The 19,349-nt window shown below is 43.1% G+C and overlaps 2 protein-coding genes and 1 long non-coding RNA gene across 17 annotated transcripts in view; 1 reads left to right on the top strand and 2 right to left on the bottom strand.

Moving 5' to 3' along the window:
* The window catches only part of CRB2 (crumbs cell polarity complex component 2), a 64,512-nt gene extending 54,826 nt beyond the window's left edge, over window positions 1-9,686 (bottom strand). The window contains exons 1-2 of one of the 5 annotated variants that reach the window (XM_061477090.1): window positions 9,384-9,452; window positions 8,748-8,910 (exon numbers count right to left, since the gene is read on the bottom strand). The gene's annotated coding sequence lies outside the window, so the exon portion shown is untranslated. Of the gene's footprint in view, window positions 1-8,747; window positions 8,911-9,037; window positions 9,353-9,383; window positions 9,494-9,549 lie in introns of those variants that run through there. The other 4 variants (XM_061477094.1, XM_061477091.1, XM_061477095.1 and 1 more) reach the window with 4 other exon arrangements.
* The window catches only part of STRBP (spermatid perinuclear RNA binding protein), a 60,274-nt gene continuing 50,501 nt past the window's right edge, over window positions 9,577-19,349 (top strand). For 4 of the 9 annotated variants that reach the window (XM_061477109.1, XM_061477105.1, XM_061477104.1 and 1 more), the window contains exon 1: window positions 9,914-10,037. The gene's annotated coding sequence lies outside the window, so the exon portion shown is untranslated. Of the gene's footprint in view, window positions 9,703-9,913; window positions 10,038-10,574; window positions 10,691-19,349 lie in introns of those variants that run through there. The other 5 variants (XM_061477108.1, XM_061477107.1, XM_061477101.1 and 2 more) reach the window with 4 other exon arrangements.
* LOC133281465 (uncharacterized) overlaps window positions 10,555-19,349 on the bottom strand; it is a 71,598-nt gene continuing 62,803 nt past the window's right edge. The window contains exon 6 of one of the 3 annotated variants that reach the window (XR_009747528.1): window positions 10,555-10,669. This is a non-coding gene — a long non-coding RNA (uncharacterized LOC133281465). Of the gene's footprint in view, window positions 10,670-16,401; window positions 16,571-19,349 lie in introns of those variants that run through there. The other 2 variants (XR_009747526.1, XR_009747527.1) reach the window with 2 other exon arrangements.

Genomic DNA, 19,349 nt, shown 5'->3' with positions numbered 1-19,349 from the left:
TGACTACACCAGCACTCCAATAGAAAGCCAAGGACAGTGACTCAGCCCTCTGTGGTTCCTAGCAAAGGGCCCCAACTGCTGAATGCCTTCAGAACACAATTGCGGGGCTTTACACTAAGAAGATTCAACTGCTGACTGACATATAGCCGCATTCTCAGTACTGCATGAATTCCAGCTCTTTGGTATTTAAATCAGTACATAAATATTTCACATAGAACTTAGCCTAAAATAAGCCACCTGCCTGGTTACTACAGTGTTACAAGAGTCTGTCTGCTTGCCTTAATTTGCAGGCAACTATAATGCTATTTGTGTGATATACTATTCCGTAAGGCCTCCCATAAGAAACTCGAGAGATCAATAGTCCTTAAATAAGTAATTAGAAGAGCTGAAATCATTTGGGTCATGAAATAGCAAGTGGGATAAATAAAAAGTCACAGCTCCATGAACACCTGCATTTAATAGAATTTTACATCTATTTGTTGAGATAAATGACAGGCTGCACACCAAAGCATAAGAAGCAGAACTGCAGCACAGCATCTATAATAGGATGCAAAACAGCATGCTACACACCTGAATTACAATTATTTGGCAAGTTAATTAAAAAATAAATAATATACATCAACAGTCTTCAACTTGCCAGTGCTTACACAAGCAAACTCAGATCAAAATTTGAAGAGAACCTTCTAATCTAAGACATGAAACAAACATTCCATGTAATGAGGCACTTCTACCCTCATAGACATGTTACACTAAACATGAGAGAATGTATGCAACATATACTCTCTAGAAAATACAGCTACATTTCCACATCTGTGTACGCATCTGCTTCCTCAAAATGGATTATTAGAATAAAGTTTGGTACCTTCCTTACTGTATTTGGTTGAAAGACTCTCTACATGACAGCTACTTACAAACTCATGAAACTACTGAGCTAATCTGACCATTTTGGACTTGCATGTGGAAAGTAAAGCCTGGAAGATTCTTTCCTGGTATATGGGCATCACAAGGATCTCTCTTCCACCAAACAGATCGCTGTCCAGGAGACCACCTTTACAGACTGGGCTCAATTTTCCCTTAAAAGAGAAATCCGATATACTTCAAAATGGATAGTCAGCATTGCAGTTTACATACCTCATATGACATGACACAGATGTCCAACTCTTTCACAGAGTTTCAGCAGCACACACTACTTGTATACTAGCCACAGCTTACTGAAACCTCCAGCTAGTAAATAGTCTACATTTAGATAATAACTCGGCATATCAAAGTTTATGAAATTTTGGGGTATATGCCTAATGTCTAGAATATGACCTGTATCTGTTCCAGATCCAATTTATCACTTCATATGACAAAACTAGTTAAGCAGCAGCATGATGGGTACACAGAGTACAGAGTCTCAAATTCTGAAAGGTTACTCCTAGTTTATGCAGCGCATGGAACACAGCACATTAGCACAGAAGAGACAAAGCAGATTTCAGAAAGTAAGCCTTGTGCTATGATTCTGGTTAGAGGGACATTGCCAACACCCATTTGTCAGATTCAACTTTCAGTGTACTGGATGGTATCTCTTTGTTCTAGAAGCTGTCTAGAGACAAACAGGCACCAGAATCACAAGCTGCTCTGACCCCGTGTTGAAATACTGGATTTGGGTACCAATGCATTCAGGAAAAACACCAGCTTCAGCAAAGTCAGTATTTGATCCCAAGGGTACAGCTTGTGACCATTTTCCAAATACCACTGAATTCTGTCCATGATCTCACAAAAATTTTCATGAAGTTATAAAACTGCTTCATTATAAGCAAAATTCTAAGCATAGCAAAATTTTTAGACCACAGTTTGACACAGTTTATTTCTCTCCAACAATTATTATTATTCCTAAGAGCTCTCCACTTAAGTTTTTTTAATTTTTATGACTATACTGCCAGCTGCACTCACACACACACTCTGATTCAAGTTCTAGGCTTCAGGGTCATCAATAGACACTCAGCCATTGCTTCCATCGAAAAAATACAGATATGGGAAGGTGAAAACATGCAGTTAAAAACCAAAGCGGGGAAAATAAAACCCCACAACTGAACACCAAAACCACTGAAAACAAAAACTTTTTGTACCAGAAACAAATTGAAAACAGAAAGAAAATTAGCATTTAGGAATGAAAAGGCCTATTCACTGTGGATGTTAAATACAACACCCGCAGAGATGGAAGCTGGGTTTATTTTTGATAGCAGCATAAACATTAAAGATAAGCCAAAAGCATTTAGAAAATATGGGTGCAGTACAAAGGCTCATGTGATGAGAGATATTTTGCTTTTAATCTTGACCTGGAAAACCTCTTGTATGACAGAGCCTCTTTTCAGTGGAGACATAGTCCTGCCTAGTTGCTCTGCCTATTAGTGATAAAAAGGCCACCCAACTTGTTTCTACTTTGGAATGATGACAGGTTTTCAATCCTAAACTTCAAAGGAAAAAAAACCTAACATATTTAGATAAAGACCTGCACAGACCCTTACAACTGTATTACCTTTTTTCTAGAAAGGACATACATATTTCCCCAAATATTTATCCACTTGCCACTGACTGATATGAAAATACTGATATTGATAGGCGATAAACAAGCATCACATCCTACCCACACAATGCAAAAACCACCTAACTGCCAGATTGGTTCACCATGCCTCCGATCCCTTCAACCACAACCCTTGTGAATGTTAAGTGATCACAGGAACAAGTCTTATACATCAGAAAGTACCAAGATTGAAAACTGTGAACACCTCTGTGAAGTTCAGTCCTTCTTTGGACATCTGTTCATACAGGCTCGGCTTCTCTAGGGAGGAAAGTTGCAGACCAACACTCAGTTTTTGGAACTTGATATCATTAAATAAAATGAGAAACCAGCTGTACAGGACACTGCCAGCCCCATACGCTCAGCTACAACCTGACTGTAGAACCTTCTTTCTGACACCTTTCCCAGCACAGACCATACAGGGAGAGATGCCCTGTAACCAGCTGCATTCCCTCATTCCTATGTGCACAACAGGTAAAAGCACTTCCATTCACAGGAAAGAAAAATGTTAAAGCCCAGATGATACATCAACATCCTATTTCCCAAAGGAGAGACCTTAAGGATCAGGAGACCTCAGCTGACTATTTAGGGCACCACCTTTATTAGAACTTTTAAATTAAATGCTTATTGAAGGTTGGCAATATTTGTTTCCAGGCCTTCCCATTGCATCAGGGATGCTCTGTTGGGTCAGATCAATACTCCTGCGCAGCCTGGCATTGTGTGTCTCAAAACATCAACAGGAGAAACCTCTCTGAGAAAGCCTGTGAACCTGGTCCCTTCCCATAGTCTCTTCTGTTTTTCCCCACAGTCCACAACTGCTGTGTTAGTGATGGTAGCAGGTATGAAGTCAGTAACTACCACTTGTCTCACTTCCCTTTCTTCAGGGACTGCCATCACACCATCAACAAGTTTGTTAAATTCCATCAACCTGCGGAAACACTTTGAGACAGGAATTAAATCTACTTTTTTCCCTTCATGCTGACAGGAGTGCCCATGTGCCCTCTCCTACATCAGTGCTGAGCAGTACGGGAGCAGTCCTTTGGAATAGTTCATTTTCTTTACCATTTCAGCAACGCAATCCATATTTTGAAAAATTAAACCAAAACCAAACACTAAATTAACCACAATATTTTCATTTCTCATAAACACTCCTGGGACCCATGCAACAATGAAATAATCTCAGCAGAAAGCATGTCTGCACATGCACACTCACATTTTAAAGACAACTGTTTACTGCAATGAGTTTTGTCATGGCCACTGTGGAAGTTTTAATTATACATTCAGCAGTTGCCAGATGGGTTGAGAATACAAGTGGACTGCAGACAGCACAGTCTACAAAACAATTCAGCTGCTAGAATGGCCAAGGCTACTTACATTACACTGTGTCCTGAGAAGCACCCATCAAAACAGAATTAAAGCACTTCTGTTGACAAATGGTTCAGAAAGCTGATGATCTGCAAGTTCACTATAGACAACTCTACTTGGGCTGGTTCTACCCAAACAAAGTAAGGAAGAGACACAGTGAGAGGGTCATACCAAAGGGAATGCAGTGCCGAGTCCCAGTACAGTGTATAGCAATTCAGTAAGGAACACTCTGTACCATGACACTTAGGAAAGCTAGGACACATCAAACAAAAAAGTAAAAACAGAAGCTTAACAAGTAGAGCAGCACATATTGAGATGTGCACTCTTTTTTTTTTTTAACCTAGACCTTTGTTGGCTTTAATAATTGATATAAAGTAGCAAATGAGTCACTAATTGCACTTCAAATTGTAACTCAACCTGGAATCAATCACACATAGCATAACTTCTGTTCTTATTTGAAGCTAAATCCACCACAGTGCATGCAGTAGCCTCTCTAATAACTGCATTAGTCATAATCTGAAAGTATTTCCCACTTACTTGGTTCCAGTTTTGCTTGCTTTTCAAGCTGATCCTCATCCCTATCGCTAAAAAGATCTCTGAAATGTTACCCCACAGAGCCTGCCGTGGGACTTAAAGAGCACTGTGGTACATTTCATGGTGTGATTCCTCCTCTTTCAGGGTCTAATTTTGCTCCAGTACCATTTCATCTCCTTTGCTCCAGCCCGAAGTCAAACAACTATCATTCAGGATTGCACCAGATATTAGCAAGTACTGTGTAACTCTTAGCAATGGGTTAGATACACAAAGACCTGCCAGGTTTATGTATGTCATCTTTTGTTTTGCAGCACAGAATCCAGGTTTTTAAGTACCCTCCACACTGGATAGGCATCTGCTCGAGTCTCTCCTTTTTATGCCTGAGATACACTTTTCAAAAAAATGAATGCAGATCTTGCAAGCATTTTCCAGAATAAAATCCTGCTTCATCATGCCGCAGATTAACCCTCTAGTAGCTGTGGGGCAAACAAAAATGAAGACACAATGAAATGAAGTGAAGCAATAAAAACTAGGATCACGTATACACGAAGTAAGGTAAATTTTGACAGCTAGGAACAACATAGGATGCTCGAGGAACAGCGAGATGGCGTTTCAGAACTATGAAATGTTGACTCAGGTTATCACCTTCTGCAAGATCCTCACTACACACCAGACATGTTAGAGTACACATTAAAGTAAACCTCAACAGTATGGGGGGAAGGCTTAAGTTATATGAGTCCCAGCATAAGCAGGTGTACTGAGAGTTGTGCCTTCTGAAGACTAAGACCCACACACAGTTACACCTAGCAGACTGCTCTACTGATACCATCTTGTGTGACTTTTCCCCACTGTGATTCTTCTCCCCACATCCTGCAGTGAAAGAGATTCAATTAAAATCCGCCAGGTTTTCACCACTGATTTCCCTTCCTGTACCCAAAAACTGCTGCCAGCAACTGAGTACTCAGACATTTAGCCTTTTGTTTTAATGCAGATTTGCACAAATACTTTTGTTGACTCTAGATTTTAACAAGTCCAGAGTCACCCTGTAAAGACAGGAGATGTTTTAAGAAACGGTTACCCTTTCTGAATGCAGTGTTAACCTGCTGAACATCTGGTTTTACACTGATTATATTATAACCCTTTAACTTTTACTTTCCACTATGTTGTTGGGGTTTTTATGCAGAAGCCAGATGACATCATAACTTTCTATTTTGTTTTCTGTATACTTTGGTATTTTACCTCCTTTTCTATTTACTTCTCTCCACACAAGCAAACACAGCAAGACAGAAAAGTGGCTCTGGACACTGTTTTATGTTGCATGGAATTGTTTCCAACTTCATTTTTGCCATTAAAGATGAGCTGCTCTTTTGAACTTCAAGATTTCCTTCAAAATTCTTTACATTTGCAAGTCACCTCCTTAGCTTATCACCCCTTCTAAATCCAAGCCTCCTGGGTGGAAAGTATTCAAAGACTGCCTAACTTCAAAGAAGACAAGCAGCCACATTGAATGTGTGATTAGTCCCACTGAAATTAAAGTTAAGCACATGCAATTATTTGGGTTTATAGATTAAAAAGATGTAAAGTCAAACAAGTGCCTTTCCCAATTCTTCAATTTTTTGTTATTAAGTTCCTGTGAAGCTTGAGACTGATTTCATGTGTAAAGATAGCTTTTCCTATGAAGATTTTTAAATACCTGCCTCATACAGAGTTATTTTCATCCAATTCAAAGTCTGTCCTCAGACAGCTTTGCACAAATCCCATTAACTTTAGTACATGTCTAAAGGCAGAATTTGAAACATGTAAAGAACTGGGTCACTGGACAATGTTATGTCTCAAACAGAGATTTCTGAGTTAAAATACCCCTTCCCTCAGGTACTACGCAAACATTCCCTTTTGTGTGTAAGCAATAGCAAACACTTGAAATTTGATAGGTTACATTTCATCCTTGCTCACTTAAGGCTTTCCCCCTTACTACAGCTAATAGCCATTTAGTCCTTAACGCAGTAGTTGTAGCTGATGCGAGATCATCCAAGTACACCATCTCACAGGGCTGCCTCGCTGCACATTTCAGTGCCTTGTTCACTCCCGGCTTAAACCGGGAGGTCTTTTTTTCTGGTTCTCAGGAAAACTGCTTTCACATACTGGTCACACACACTAGCTCTTGACTTGCCTCTATTTTGTATTTAATACTGGTAATAACATTTCCTCATCATATTTATAAAATACAGTCTAATCAGGTATGTGATCTACGAGCAGGAAATCAGTCCAGGTACAGGTGGGTTTGTTTGGTATTTTCACAACCTAATTCTACAATTATTGTGTCAGTAAACATCAGTGAAATAATAGTCTGAAAGGCTTCGGTCACCACGACTCTTCTCTGCATCAACACTTCAGATCTGTGTATACTATTCTCATATAATTGGGCTTATTACATTATATACACTTGCTCCAGCACAAAGCCTGCATAGAACTTAAAATCAGACCATCCTAACCTAATGTGACCAGTCAGGAGATACAAAGGGACAAGCCAACATGCAGCGTTCAGAAGTTACCTGTGAGCTCCCTTTCCACAATCACTTTCCCCAGAAAGTTTAGATTTGCTGGAATCAAAAAACCAAAACTAAAGTCCAACATATACTTTGTATTTCCAGTGATAACATCACCCTTTAGATTTCCTTCTGCTCATGACTATGAGGACAGCCCACCAGAATGAGCACAAGGCTTGGAATTCTAATCGAGACTATGCTATTTGTCTGTGTGTGACCTCCGGCCAAGTGCTTCATTGAACTTACTCTCTGCACCTCCAAGCCTTTATGATGCCCTTAGCTCAGGAAAGCCAGTAACGTTCAAGAATACTTGATAATGTCTTCAATATTTCTATGACAAGGTCTGCAGGAAACATTATTTCCATCAGAGTCAGAGATTAAAAAAAATTCTTTCCATGCCAGTATTCTGTCCCAAGAAAAGGCATAATTATTGTTAATTATTTTAACTTTCATCAAGGTAACTCTAATCCTATGTTGCCTTTGGCACAGTTCAAGTCTCCACCTCTCACTGAGTGTACTCAGACATAAATTAATTTTTCTCCCCTTTTAATCCATGAAGCCTAAAGACAGATGTTAACTTTTTCTTCCAAACCTCAGATGTTCTTTTTCCTTGTTAAATTTATATCCTTGTACTGCAGAGCCAAAGCTCTCCCAATCCCCTGTATTCTAAATTAATCCATCAATCCCCTTTCCTCTGTGTTTTTGCCCTTGGCAAATCATTAGCCCAAGGGAGAACTCAACGGAAAAATTCCAAATTTCACTCAGACCACAGCTGAAAATATCTTTCTTCTGCCTCTGCAAGAGCTGCACTGAGATGCCATCCCTTGCCGATTTTTCTCTCCTTACTACATCTCCAGCTTCACTGCACAGCCACTACCCTTCACAGCTGTCCCTTCCCATCCCACTGTCTCCTCCAGCTGCCTCCCTCTGGGCTCTATTTGTAGTCTTTGCTGTAAAAAGTTTCAAATAAAAATGTTCTCCCATTAAGTCCTTGGACAAGCCTTTGATTTTCTATTACCTTTTCACCCCTTCTTAGGGTCTGCGCTAGTATTTTAAGGGCACACACGAGATGCCGCTAAACTCATTTGCTTTGAAACCTCTCAATTCTAGACATGAAAGCAGTAAGAGACTCCTCAGATTTGTTTCTCCCTTCAATCCTTAACCACGAGATAAAAGTTTGGTATGAAAGCAGAGCTATGTCTGCCTGTTCAAAAGTAAGGTGACACTTTAGCCAGAGGCTTGCAAAGAAGTATACAAAATATAAATTCAATCTCAACAAGCTGGACCTCTCATTACAGGTAAAGTTAGCAATGCACATGCGTTTTCTACTTCCACCTAATGCGGCAAATCAGTTTTGAATGAAAGTTACTGTTTCACTTCAGTCCTGCAAATCTCCTGATCCTACTGCCTTTTGCCAATGTTCCCTCATAGGCTGTTTCAGCACAGCATGTTGTGTACTGCTTGCTTTGGCAAAGAGCTGCCCCGCCAACAGCCTTTCATCTTTACAGCCTATATAAAATTATTTCTGAAAAGTGTAAAAAAGCGATACTAAATATGAGTGCCGTGGATTTCTATGTTGAAAGGCATTTAACCAAGAAAACCTGGCAGACATTTTGAAGCACTCATGCGAAGATACCAGCCACCTGAATGCTGATGCAAAACCACAAAGTTTCTATGGAACACGCATGCAAAGCCAGAAAAACCCACCGGGTTTAGGGTTTAACCCACTCTCCTCATACCTAAAGGTTTTGGCTCACTAGCACTTCTCTGAAGAGTCTGGTGAACAACAGGACCCGAAGCTCACTTCACCGCAGTGCCCATCTGCTCTAGAACAGCCACATGTCTGGGATTAGGAACAATTAATACAGCTAAAAGCTAACTGGAACTCTTTTGTCTCGCTTTCTAGAAGATGGAGAACATCGAAAACTGTATTCCTTGTGCAGCACAACGCACCTAAACACACCACAAAGCTGCCTCGATTTTAATGTCCTCAGCCAACCACTGAGGATTCCATGCAGAGAACAGCTACTCGCATGGAAACGCTACTCCTCAGCTCAATTTAGGAGACTGCTCTCTTTCCGCACCGCTCTGCATTATGCAATGGGATATAAAAACCATCAGGGACGTACCCTGTCTGGGTAAGGGGTGCTCAGGCCTCGCCTCACCTCAGCTTTGCCCAATCCCTCCGCCGGGCCCGGGGGATGCACCCCAGGCCCAGTCCCGCTCCTTCGGCCGGCGGGGACGGGTCTGCTTCTGGTGAGCGTTTGCACTCCCGGCCCTGGATACCTGCCAAAGGGGCTGGGTGTGGGTGAAAGCACACGAACAGGGTCCGTCGACGTGCCCCGGGGCGGCGGGTCCTCCCCACAGACACACACCTGCTTCCCGCCGCGCCGCCAGGCCCTGCCGCCCCTCAGCCCTACCGCGCCGCTTACGCACTCGGCGCCCGACACGCTAGCACCTACGACTTTTGCGCAACGGGAGCCCTCTCAGGTGCAGCGCCCGCGTTGACGACATTACGGAAAATTCGTAAGAAACACCAACCTCTTTGAGGGGCTTTACGCAAGTGACGTTCCTAGGAGCAAGCTTAGCCGCTCCTAACCCGCGTAACAGCGAGAGCTCTCTGAACTGCCGCGAGCCCTCGACCGCGAGCGGCGGGTGGGATTACGCAGTTAACGTAAGGAGTAGCGGCCCCAGGTAGGAAACCGGACGGGATGATCCACGCAGCTTTACGTCAATTCCGTAAGGCTGCGCTGGCCTGCCGCAAGAAGGGAGGAAACGGCCGGTTCCGCGCAGCTACGGAATTGGCGCGGCGGGCAGGCATCCACCCTACGCAGTTGGCGTAAGGCTCTCTCTCAGGTGCAGGGAGGGGGCGGGCCCACGTTGCCCGGCAGCCCCAGCCTATGGGGGCGCGGGGCGCTGTCACGTGCCCGAGCCCCGCTCGCCGCTGCGGAGCCGGAGGAGCCAGGACGGGGCCGCGGAGCCGGGACGGGGCCGCGCCGGAGGCAGCGCTGGAGCCGGCGGCGGGCGGGGTGAGGCGGGCGAGCGGCGGGGTGGGGAGCGGGGAAGGGCTCGGTGCGGCGTCCCCGAGGGGAGGCGGTCGCCGCTCCTCCCACTGCACCGGGCACTGCGGGCAGGAGGCAAGGGCAGGACACGGGGGGGAGGGGAGGCGCTGCCTGGGGGGCGGCGCGCGGTGGCGGTTGCGGGGGTCTCGGCTCCCGGAGGGGCCGCGGAGCACCGGGGGTGGGGGGGTGTGAGAAGATGGGGGGCTCTGTGCGCGCGTGCGGCCGCCGCCCGCCCTTCCGCCGGCTGCGCGGCGCGTACCTGGGCGCGGGGGGCGGAGCCGCGGGCGGTCGGTGCCGCGGGGCGGGGGCCGGGGACCGGGACTGGCCCCGGTGTGCGCTGATTTGGGGCGGGGGGGGGGGGTTCAGCTACGTCTCTGACAGCCCGCGGGCCCCTCTCACCGTGGCCGTGTGCTGCGAGGGGGCACGAAGTTCGCGGCAGGAGCCGTGGCTCCGGTACCTGTGCGGGGTCTCTGGCTGCGGCTCGGTGCCGGTTGTCTCCTTCCTCGTGAGTTCGCGTTGCGCTGGGGTTTGTTAATCGTTAACCCACTGGTTTTTGTGGAGGTGAGAACTTGAGTAACCGTGGAGTCACAGGCAGGCTGCTGAGGAGAGCGAAACACAAGGTTTGAATCGAAGCAAGAATATGCATTATCTAGCTAAACGTCTTATTATTTATTTAGGTGGCTCTGAAAATGGTGCCATGTGGTTTACAGGAAGTAAGAAGAAAATGTCCTGCTCCAAGCAGCTCCCACAGAACACAGCAGTACAGAAACTTATCAATGGGGGGTCCTGGATGTGTCTGAATTGGGGTTTCTCTTTAGCTGTTTGTTAACATTTTTAACAAGTTTTATCATACTTTGTCCTGAAAACTTAGGAATTCTAAGTGTTGTTAAAGTAAAGGAAAACCTATGTAGGCAGTGGAAGGTGTTCTGCTTGTGGCAGGGGAGTTGGAACCAGATGGTATTTAAGGTCCCTTCCAACCCGAACCATCCTGTGATTCTGTGCTTGCTGTCAGGAACATAAGGTATTTCAAATCTCCAGCTCCAAAAAACGTTTGTGCAACTTAAACTAAAATAGCTGGGCTATTGAAATGAAAATAGCTAGGAAGTTTAACTTCAATTAAAATAGCTGGGCTATTGAACTTAAATTAAAATAGCTGTGTGTTCTAGTGAGCATCCGAAACCTGGCCTTCTAGGGTAAAGACAGAAAATTAAGATGAATTCCTTCATTCATGGAAGAAATGGAGGAGCAGGGATTGCTCGCAGAACACACTCTTGTTAAAAATATGGTAACCAGTTTTTGAGAGACCCAAAGGAAGCAACAGTGGAGGCAGAGAGAGCCTGATGTTTGCAGGAAGGAAGGAAAGAGGATGGAATGGTGCTGTCTGTACTTGAGGGGAGGCCTTGAAAACTAAGCTTTTGGACCAGGAAAGGAGGAAGGCTGGAAAGTGTCTCTATAGAGGTTGTATTGCTGTATTCCTTTGTTTGCACAAGGTCATCTCTCATGGTCTCTGAAAAGCAAAAGTGTTTTCCAAGAATTTCAATGTTCCATCTCCTAGATGGGCCATCCAACATTTGTAAAAGCTGGGTTGTAGTCATTTCCTGCCAGTGTAGGGAGGAAGAAGAAATCTGTGTCAGCAGATGGCAGCTGGCTGTAGCTTCTGCTGAATTCCTGGTCATTTTTAGGAAGTTGGACTTGCCTCTGGAAGTTCTTGGCATGTGTCATTTTCTTCTCCCTGGAATTTTCCAATCTTTTTCCTCTGCTTCATGATGATATAGAATGGAGGGAGAGGATGGGGAAAAGAGTGGGTAAGGATTGCTGATAGTTGAGGTTTAATGTTTTCTGTTTCTCAGAATGCTGACATTGACAGTGCGAGTCTGGTGCTGCTTTGGCATTTCTAGTAGAATCCTTAGTCCTTGCTAATTCTCCTACTCCTGTTTTTATAAAGGGGGTTTATTTGCAAAGGCTGTTCATCCAAATTGATCATTATTACTGAACTGCTGATAATATTGTTGGCTCTCCACAAAAAAAGGTTCTGATGAGGTGCCGGTTCTTGCTCCAAGTAGTTGACAGGCTAAATGCAAGGTAGAAATCTAGGACTTAATTTCTCTCTAGAAACACTTGTGTGTGGAGAGCTGGGGAGAGCCCCAGCTGCGACCTGCTGTGAATGTTGCTGAAGAAGTGACCAAACCCAGCCTCATTGTTTGTCCTGGAAGAAGGAATTTCAAACACAGTTGATTTCATACAAAATGAATGGTTCGGACACAAATGAGAAGAAAGAGTAAGCATGAGAAGTAGTTTAAACTCTGGTGGATGTGCAGATTTTGGTGACCCTTGTTTCTGACTTGAAAGCAGTTTTTTTTCCATGGGTAACATGATGCTTAAGGTTGCAGAGCTCTCTCCTTTTGAAGCCCCTCAGTGAGTGTTCATCAAAGGCCTGTGGGTGGACTGAGATACTATTTTTTTTTCCTGTTTGAACTGTGAAATCCTGTTTGGAAATTAAGGAAAAGGAATCCAAGTCACTTCACATTGTGAAAAACCTCACTGTAGAATGGTGAAAGCTGCGCTTTTTTCCACGTTGCTTTGGAAGCAGTTGAACTTTGTAACTTGGCATGTAAATAGAGCTCTTTGGAGAGCACATCCACGGCTGGAAAGAGGAGAGAGGGAAATGCCTGGCTGGTTAACAAGCTTTTGAGTGTGTAAAAAGCCACTGTGAGCATGTTTGTTGAAGTGTCTGTTAAAACACACAAGAGGTTTGCAGAGCCCTGCTCTGGGTTGTGGTGATGTACGTACACCTAGAAGTGACCAATATGAAAGAGTTAAAAAAAGGTGGCAGTTTGTGTGTTTCTACAGCCTGGGCTGGGAAGAGCACTGGGGCGGTTGAGAGGAAGGTACCTGGGAATGTGTCAGTCATCTGAGTAAGAATGCAGAGGTCTGATCTGCACCTCACCAGTCTCAGTTTCAGTTCTTGGCGAATTAGGATTCGTGGTACATCTGGAAATGCCAACGGAGGACTTCAGCACAGCATTTTGATTTGTGTAGCTCACTTTGTATCAAGGTTGGGGGAGGGAAGACTTTTCTGTTCTGACAACATATCCACGAGGAGCACTTGGCTGATGTGGTGTCCTGGATTTGCTATAAACTGAACACTATTGGCAAGTAAAGATGGCTTTGCTGCTGTATAGGCTGCAGTGCTGAAATCAAAAGGAAAATTCCTGTTTAAAGCAGCACGAAAACCGGTTACAGATTCAAATAGCAAAAAAATACAAGTCTCAAACACATCTGTAGAAATCCCAGTTTGAATACATTGGTTGTCCTTGCAGCATGATTTGAGAAACAGAAACTTTGTACTTCTTATTTAGGGGAACAGAAGCCTTGAGCTCATATTTTGTATTAAAAGTGATAATTGATACAAGCTACAAGCCCAGAGACAATATTTTTTCAGTTGTGCTGCTGCATTTCTTGGCACTTGTGTAGTTTTTCCTTCTTATGTGCAAGCCTTTCACTGAGCAATGATGACAGAAAGCAGTGGCACATACACTGTGTCAGCTCACAGAGGGATAGTGTTTCTAGTTAGCTTTGCTGAAAACCTTAATTCGTGTCCTTTTGAGAAAAAAAAAACATGCAGAGGGGTCTTAGGAATGGTACGGGTGGGTAAGCATCAACTTCTTGTGCTTTGGCTTTCTGGGCTTTATTTTGTAGCTGAATTAGCTCCTGTTTCTGGTCCTTCTCACCATGGGTTGGAAGAGGACAGAGAATTCTTGGACCCTGTTCCATGCTGGTCTGTTGTCTTCATACTTTTGCTCCTCAGTGCATATACTGACCTTTCTGTTAATTCCCTGTGTGGTATCGGAATGTGGACAAGGTGCTGGGTATAGGAGAAGTGTTAGAAAAGATCCAGGGTATGTCATCAGTTCTGCTGTTACCAAAAGGTATGTGAAGCATGGTACTGGGCTCCTCTCTCACTCTTTCTCTGCTGCTAAAACCAGGAATGCTGGGACTAATGCACTGTGTGGATTTTCCATGCAGCTGTGTGGGGCTGCTGTATTACTGAGCCCCTGCCCCTTTGCTGATGGGCTTCTCAAGTAATGGAGGCCATAGATTATAAACCCTGTGTCCTTGTTTTAATTCATTGATTTTTCTGTAACTATGCAAAATTTTATAGCTTTTGGAGTAAAATATTTTCATAACATGCTGATAAATTAAAGGTGCAAATGGATTCTTTCTATGAGGGTGCTGAGGCGCTGGCACAGGGTGCCCAGAGAAGCTGTGGCTGCCCCATCCTTGGCAGGGTTCAAGGCCAGGTTGGACACAGGGGCTTGGAGCAACCCGCTCTAGTGGAAGGTGTCCCTGCCCATGGCAGGGGGTTGGAACTGGATGAGCTTTAAGGTCCCTTCTATGATTCTATGATGTGAAAGAGGAATAATCCTGTGAAATCCAACTGCAAACTCATTTTAGGGGATCTCTTGGATTGTGGGAACTCAAGTGATCCTACTACATGGGTTGCTTTGCATTAGTTCTCTTATGTTGTGGTTTGGCACACTATTTAAGAGCCTCAAGATGCTACTTGTGATTGACTTAACAAAATGTAAATTACATGCTGTTTTACTAGGGCCTAATTTATCTGTCCTAAGGTTTGTGTACCAACAGCACTAAAGCCCTTCTAACAATAATGTTTCTCTTTCATGTAATGTCTACGTAAGGGAATTAAATTACTCTTAATTGCATGCTTAAAAATAAAGTAAGATCAGGGTGTGTCTGGCTATCACAGCAAATTAAATTGTGCTGCTGCTTGTTGGTTTTGTGCATTTACTCTAAATTGACTTTATTGAAAAATTAAATGTTTGAATATTGGCTGGGAGAAGCTCTCTTACTAGTAGGTAACCATGAGATACCCCAGAACTTGAAGAAATCTTGGACAACAGAACCGATTAACATTTTCAGACCTTAAACTTTGATGTGGTTAGTGCTGAAGTGAGATGATGATTGAAGCAGAACTTGTCATTTGGCTTGACAGTAAATGAACTCAGTGTTGAGAAAGGGATGCTGCATTTTAGAAATTGTCCCTTAGTAGGAGCAGAAAAGAACATCTTGGTTTTAGAGGCCTTCACTTTGCTATTTCCTCTGATTCTTGGGAGGGGAGGCACTTTCACTAAACCCATTTCTTGTTTGACTTGTAATATTGCAAATTCGAGTGCTAGCAGAATGATTTAAGAATGGAGCCCTAAAGCATTTTTAGTATTACAGGTATGATGTTACAGGTGGGTATTCGACTGATTATGACCCTGAACAAAATCTGCCCCTATCCTAGTTCTCAGCTGGCAGTTCCTGCCTTCCTGGAGAAGCACCAGCAGGCTGCAGGTGTGGGTGAAGCCCAGGCACATGAGCTCTTTGAAGGTGGTTTGGAACAAGTGTTGTGTGTTTTCAGCAATGAGCTTTGGCAAAACAGCCACGGTAGAGGCTGAGGAGACTCAAGGCTTGAGAGCACCATCTTTCTGGGCATGCAGTACTGCTGATTTCCTCCAGGAAGATTTTGCCACAAAACAGTTTATCCTAGTGTCAATGATACTGTGAAATTGATAGACCTTTTTTTTATTCTAGATTTTAAAGGGTTCTGTAACAGTGTATTGTGATAAGTCATGGTTAATATTGGAGGGGAGGCATAAGAAAATCATTACTTGTTGCAAGGTATTGGGTGGCTTTGTTTGTTGTTAATGGCGTAGCAGCCAAAGCCTTGTTAGTGAGATCCTGTTTAACCCTTTCCATAAACATGCTTTCTCTCTTGAATGTTCTCCTATTTGCTATGTAAAAACAGGGCACAAAATTCAGTTGGAAACAAGCCACATGCTGCACTCAGCTGAATTTAGTTGCTATTGCTGAAATAGGTGGTGACCTTAAAATTACTAGTGGTACACCTGGATAAAGAAGGTATCAAAGTTAAATGGTCTTTTTACCGCCTGCTTAGCAGAACACGGAGTGGCTGTAGTAGACATATCACCTGGAGTCTGGGTTAAAGCCTACAGTTAAGCCTGTACAAATCAGAGCATTTAAAAAACAAATTACAGGTTGTATTAAAAAAAGGGCATTTGAGTTCTCTGTCCTGTGGGAGGCAGCTGGCAAGAGCGAAGCTTGTGCTGTGCTTCTGTTACAGTATGTAGCATGATCATAAAGGGTCCAGTGGTGTAACCTGCTGGAGATAAGTTGAATGGGATTGGGTTGTGGATGCTTTTGTTAACCATAGAAACAAATAACCTGTTGTTAGTCAGCACTTTCAGATCCACTGATATTTAGTGGATTTTGGAGTTGGATTTAAATAGCAGCTGTTTATGTGGTGGTAATTACCTTATCCAAGCCTGATTGTGGTGCCCTGGTGTAGCTCGGAGCTGGTGGGGAGTGGTAGTAGCAGTAAGCACAGCCAGCATGGCTGGTTTTTCCAGCTATGCTGGGAGATGTTCTGATAGGTGTGTGGCTGATGCTGCATCTGGGTGAGGACATCAGTTCTCCTGTGTGAAGACAAGAAGAAAAATTAGTCATTTATTCTGATTTTTTTATATTTCTATGCTGAAGGGGCAGCTCTTTGCATATGGAAACCTGTTCTTTTTCTGTGGTTACGGGGTGCTCTCTGGCCCTCTGTGTGCTTAGTACTTTTCCCCTGATCTACTTTGCTTAATTTCTGTATGTATAATACAACAATTTTTGAGTATTTTGCTTTAATGGAAGGGGCAGCTGTAGATGTACAGCTCTAGGTGTGACGTTGGGGAGTGAAGTACTGGAGAATACATACAGCCACTGGAAAGCTGGGGGCTGTAGTATGATGGGACAAGTAGGGAGCATATTGCTCCAAGTAAGATAGGTGAAACGAAGGCCTGTAGAGAACGATACGGAAGACTATGAAGTGTTTGTAGAGAAAATAGAGCCTTGGAAGGTACCCATAAAAATCTGGGAAGTGCTTAGCCCCGTAGTATCACATACTGTGGTAGTTGTGCACCCCAGAGCCAAGCCTGGACTGACTTTAGAGTAGATTAGTAAGAAATTTCAAGTTGGATTGTACTTTATTGTAGAGATGGATTCCTGAATCTGACTGCCTAATTTTGTTCTTTGTTTCTGTTTATATAGAGACATGAAAGTTGTGCCTAGGTAGGGGTCTTTTCTCTTAATGTGCTCATTAGTTAGTTATAACTCCTCACCCTGAAACAAAGAGAAAGAAAAGCTTCAGTTCTTGGCTTCTGTAGTTCCTTTCCTGAACAATAAGTACACTGAGAACTGGAGTTCCTCCCCCCGTAGGTAGCCTAGACAGAAATCCTACCCGGGAACCTATTTGGAGCTGGGTATCTGCTGGAATTATTTTGTAAATGCATACAGTATAGAGACTTAGATTGGATTTCTCCTGTTCCACTGCCAATCCTAATCTCTTTCCCTTTACTCTGATAGCTGGTTTAACTCAACAGAAGATGAGAGCAAAACATAAATGCCCAAGAACTGATTTCTCTCCATCTCTGCTTTGAAGAACACCTTTTCCATGTCATAGATTCTTAGTGACTGTCATCTTTTCAGAGAGCTCAAAGTATTTGATAAGCAGCTATTCAGTGTCCTAATGTTTCATGATCTCTTGATTTGATGTCTAGATAATTGGATTTAACAAATAGATTAGGACTTCTTTGGTTACCCGGTCACACTGTCCAAGTCTTAAGTCATACTGAGACTTAATTTGTTTCTTTAAATTAATCAGCTGTGCCATTTGGATGACCTTAAAGAGTGTATCACTGGGCTTCAAATGCAGCGTTTATGCATGGCAACTGGGGATGTTATGTCACAGTCAAGCCCGGAATAATTGTGAGCATTCCTTCTAAAACTGGAAACTAGTAAAAAGCCCAGTGGGTAATGTCTTCAATACCAGGCACAGGGTAACACTGTGATCCAGTGGAAAAGGTCTAGTGATTAAACTGAAAGTATTGATTAGGGGAGCATTTGGCCTCTCTTCAGATTCTGCCACTGATTTACCCCGAAATTCCATTTCTTTCTGATTTTTCACCTATAAAGGCCTGAAATGCTTTTCTCTGTTACAAAAACTGTTATTTTGAAACTGGTAATAAATGTACTCTGGTAAATATGGTGACAAGTGTTCTAGAAAAGCCAGAAAGAAAGGCAAATACTGGGAAAGTAGGGGGAGAGACAAAGCTGGTAACTTCTCCGCTTCTGGTGGGTGAGGGTGAAATTGGTGACTGCCAAAAATATGAGCTCAGACAAGTAGCTTGTTCTGCTCTGAGCCCACATCTGTACACACCTCCTCATCTCTACAGATGGCCAGGAGGCTGAAGAGAGAACACAGTTGTCTAAATTTGTGTAAGAGAAAAGAATCATGACTCCCACCTAGGAGGTGAACAAGAACCTCCTGTAACTGGGGGATTTTTGACAATTTAAAGTATTTGATTGAATTTTCAGTCTTAGCAAATGATGCGAGACCTGACACTGTAGTTGCTAAATAAATACATATATATATATATTTAATGTTACTTTGTATTAGAAGATGGTTGGCTGGAACTGTACTCTTTATTCCTTCAAAGCTGGTCTGCTAAGGAATGAATTTGATGTAGAAGTCTCCTTTGCATGCTTATGCTTTACCAACTTACACGATACTTTTCCACTTCAGATTTCATACTATTCCACGGTTTAGAAAAACCAGCTGTCACTGTCTCAGTCGTGATGTTACTGTTGGAATCAGTTGTGATAAAAGGCATAAAAATAAAATCAAAATATTTTTGTCTTTGTGTCTTTTCTACTAACATTCCGTGTGGGAATAAGATTGTCTTTTGCAGGTTGATTATTTTCAGGCAGTCTGCTTTATCTTTCAGTCATTTTCCTCTTTGTTAGCTCATGAGATAAAGGATATTGTCTTTTGCAGGTATCTGGGAGTCAGCATTATATAAGTAGTGAACTCTTGACCAGAAATCTTTTTTTGTGGATGTGACCTCATGTAATAAACCATAATAAGAGCAGTTTACAAAGTACATATTTGACAGATCTCTGATTAACCCCTGTTCTTTGCACACTGGGGTTGAATACTGAATGTTCCTGAGTTGGTACTGTGTATATTTACTTCCCTCCAGACCGAACACTGAAGAACCCAAAACTGGAGACTTCCTAACCCTTTTAAAAACAAACGAGCAGTGTTGTTTAACTTCTCGCTATGGGTCAGGAGCCTGAGCTTCATGCCAAGTTTCAGTGTGAAACGAAGTATGACTGCAGAGCTAAGGAAAAGCTCTTAGATAGAGCACTTACATG

This window comes from Pezoporus flaviventris, unplaced genomic scaffold (genome assembly GCF_033815535.1).
Source record: "Pezoporus flaviventris isolate CSIRO_AGI_PZ_B2104156 unplaced genomic scaffold, CSIRO_AGI_Pfla_v1 ptg000097l, whole genome shotgun sequence".
In the NCBI taxonomy this organism is placed as follows: domain Eukaryota; kingdom Metazoa; phylum Chordata; class Aves; order Psittaciformes; family Psittacidae; genus Pezoporus; species Pezoporus flaviventris.
This window is presented reverse-complemented; position numbering and strand designations above follow the sequence as displayed.